Below are 4,057 nucleotides of genomic sequence, written 5' to 3' on the forward strand. Positions count from 1 at the left end.
TTAAATTTTCCTCACTACTACAAACATTTTATTGCTGTAAATTAATTTTTATTGCAGAATATGCTACAAGCTTATGAAGCAAACTAGGGGTATGTCTACACATCAAAGTTAAATCGAAATAGCAGCTGTTATTTCGAATTAACTTTCCTAGCATCTACACAGGTAAACTGCTATTTCGAATTAAATTCGAACAAGCGGGGCACTTAATTCGAGTTTGGTAAACCTCATTCTATGAGGAGTAACACCAAACTCGAATTAGCTAATTCGGAATAAGCGCTGTGTAGATGCTTAGTCCAAAATAGGGGGCTTCCAGCCTTCCCAGTTCTCCCTGGTGGCCACTCTGGGACAAACCAGGAAAACTCTTCTCCTCTCCCCTACATCCAGAGCCTTAAAGGAGTAGACTCTGGCCACACTGCTGTGTCATAGCCAGGCCTGCCAGCAGTCCCAGACCCTCAGCAGAGGCCACAGCATTAGCCAGGCAGCCAGTGGCAGCAAGCTGTCCCCTGCCCAGTCCCCCAGCATCCAGGAGACAGCCAGGAGCCATAGACGGAGGGCACCCTCATGGACTAGTGCAGAGATCATGGACCTCATTGAGATTTGGGGGCAAGACCCTAATGTCCATGATCTCCGCACTAGATGGAGGAACGCGGCCATCTACGGCTGCATAGCTGCCACCATAGCCAAGAAAGGCCACAGGCACACCCAAGAGCAGGTGCTCCTGAAGATAAAGCTGCTGTGGCAGGCATACGCCAGGACCACTCGGGGCAGCTCCTCAGCAGGGACAGACACCTGCCCCAACTTCGAGGCACTAGACCGGATCCTGGGGGGCGGGATGGTCCATGCCACCCTGTGGGGCAGCGAGCCAGGACCGAAAGGCCCTGACCAGGGTGCAGAGGAGGAGCCGCCACACCACCAGGACCCCCGAGCAGTCCCATCTGCAGAGTCATCAGGGTCATCCAGGGAGGCCACACCATGTAAGTGCCATCACTGTCCCCTTCCCAGGGGGGGAGCGGGAAGAGAGACCAGGGACCGCGAGTGTGGGCCTTGCTTACCACAGATCTCACAGCAACCTGTGCACGTGAGAGCACGTGCCATGCCACCCCTGGGCAGGTGACTCCAGTTGCCTGCCACTCAGGGGCCATGGCCGGATAGCCACACGTGTGTGTGAAAAGACCTGACATGCTCCTGACTCCAGGGTGGGACACAGCAGGACACCTCCCTTCACAAGCCCCCTCTACACAGAGGCAGGGGAAATCTCTCCCCCACCTTGGCCACACTATACACAGCACAGGGGCATGGGTGCAGTCTTGGGGCAGCTCCCACTCCTGGGGATAGCCGGACATTCCGACCATGGCCTCTGTGCAAGCAGAGCAGCTCTGAGGGTGCAGGGCATGGTCATCCTCACCTTGCAGAGGGGGGCTGGGCTTCACCCACTGTGTTCCCAGGGAGAACTGTCCACTTCTCTTCTTTCTCCATACCTGCACCAGCTGCGTGTGCAGGGTGCGCCACCCCACCCGGGACATCCTTCCGCACCCGAGGGCTGAGCAGGACCACCCACAGACTCGACGGGTACAGACAGCAGCACCTGGAGTCCGTGCAAACCATGCACTGCACCATGCAGGAGTGGGTGCAGGACGACCGGGAGTTCTGCCGGGAGCTGCTTGCCCAGGCTCGTGCTCTCTGCAACCACAGGCAGACCCTGGTGCAGAGCGTGCTGCCCCATGCTGTTCCAGCACCTGCTGCCTCCCGAGTGAGCGCTCCTTCTCTCCCTCCTGCCTCTCCCTCCACAACCTCCACACTCTCCTCCTCAATCTCCACCCCCCCCATGTCAACCTCCACACTCTCCTCCCCATCTCCCTGGGGACACCGAGGCCCCCGCATCCATAGTGCTGGGAGTCAGTTGGCCCAGTGAGACCCCCACCTTTGAACTTCCTCTCCCCCTTCTTCCCCTTGCCTCCTCCTTCCAGGTCCCTCCTCCCAGTTTCCCCTCTCCCCTCTCCCACCCTCTCTCCTCCTCTCTCCCACCTCCTTCACCAGTCTCCTCAGAGTTTCATACCCACCTTGGTTTTGTTAAATAAACACAGTTTATATTTTTGAAAAAATGTGTCCTTTATTTTTTACATCAGGAAGGGGGACTAAGGAAGAGTAAGTGGAAGGAGGTGAGGGAGAAATGAGGCACAAGCCCCCAGTGGGGCAGACCAGCTCTGCATGCTCCTCAGGGTGGAAGCTCTCCCGCAGGGACTCCTGGATACTGACAGCCCCCCTGATGGACCTCCCAGATGGCAGCCTGCAGCAAGTGCAGCCAGGCTCAAAGCAACGCATCCAAGAGAAGCACCAGAGTGCCGGGACACAAATGCTTTGGTGTCTCGTAGCAAGGCAGACTAGCAAGCAGGGACACCTGAGAACCGGCTGCCAAGAAGAGGGAATAGGGGAGTGGGTATTCCTTTGAGCACAAGCCTAAGGGTATAGCTACACTGCAAAGTTAATTCAAAATAATAGCCATTATTTCAAATTAACTTTAATAGAGTCTATCCATGCAAACCGCTATTTCGAAATTAATTCAAAATAGTGGAGCGCTTAATTCGAATTTGGTAAACCTCATTTGACCTCATTGGCGAGGAGTAACACCAAATTCGAAATAGCTATTTTGAATTAAGTGCTCTGTAGACACTTAACTCGAAATAGGAGGCCTCCAGCCCTTCCCATGGAGCCCTGGTGGCCACTCTGGGCACAACCAGGAAAACTTACTCTCCTCTCCCATTAAAGGGGTAGACCCTGGCCACAGTGCCTGTGCCAGCTTTAAGCCTGCCAGCCCAGAGCCAGCAGTGGCCCCAAAACATGAGCCAAGAAGCCACTGGCAGCCAGCCCTCCACTCAGTCTGCCAGCTCTCAGGAGCCTGACAGTGGCTGGAGAAGGCAGGTGCCTTCCTGGTCCAGGGTGGACCTTATTCAGGTTTGGGGGGATGTCCCCAACGTCCATGATCTCTGCACTAGATGGAGGAACGCGGGTGTCTATGGCAGGATAGCTGTCAGCCTGGCCACCAAAGGCCACAGGCGAACCCAGGAGCAGGTTTACATGAAAATCAAGTTGGTCCGGCGAGATCCCCATCCCTGCGCCTGAGCTTCCCTTCCCCCTTCTTCCCCTTGCTTCCCCCTTCCAGCTCCCTCCTCCCAGGTTTCTCCCTCCCCTCTCCCATCCTCTCTCTTCCCCTCTCCCACCTCCTTTTCCCAGTCTCCCCAGAGGTTCATCCTCCCCCCCAGTTTTGTTCAATAAACCCAGTTTCTATTTTTGAACATACGTGTCTTTTATTTGACATCTGGAAGGGGGGCTAGGGAGGGGTAAGTGGAAGGACGCGAGGGAGGAATGGGGCATGAGCCCCCGGTGGGGAGGGCTGGGGTGGCTCTGAGGGCTCCTCAGGGTGGACGCTCTCCCGCAAGGCCTCCTGGATTCTGACAGTCCCCCGATGGACCCTCTGGTTGGCAGCCTGCAGCAAGTGTAGCTGGGCTGATGGCAACGACCCCAAGAGATGCACCGGTGTGCCCGGGGACAGCTTTGGCTCCATTTGGCTGAGTGCTGTGGTGTCCTGAGTGTGGGAACTCAGGGCACTCCAAGACAGGACTGCTTTGCTGTCCCTCATCCAGGTAGACAAGCAAGCGGGGAACCCTGAGAATTGTCTATTCGGGGTGGACAGCAGCCCCACACACTAAATCCTAACCTGATGCCCTGCCGGTACTGGTTCCGGCCAGCCTTAACTTTGGTTCAGGGTCCACTCAGTGTTGACGTGCTATTTCGAAATAGCAAAATGCTATTTTGAAATAGGTTTTGTGTGTAGATGCGTTAATTCGAATTAGCTTAATTCGAATTAACCATTTCAAATTAAGTTAACTTGAATTAACACTGTAGTGTAGACGTACCCTCAGATAGCCTCAGGCAACAGCCACACACAGCCACTTCTGACCTGATGCCCTGCTTGACCTGGTTCTGGCCGGCCTTAAATCTGATTCAGTGTCCACTCTGTGTAGACGCGGTAGTTTGAATTAGCAAAATACTAATTCGA

This window comes from Pelodiscus sinensis, chromosome 4 (genome assembly GCF_049634645.1).
Source record: "Pelodiscus sinensis isolate JC-2024 chromosome 4, ASM4963464v1, whole genome shotgun sequence".
NCBI classification, from domain to species: domain Eukaryota; kingdom Metazoa; phylum Chordata; order Testudines; family Trionychidae; genus Pelodiscus; species Pelodiscus sinensis.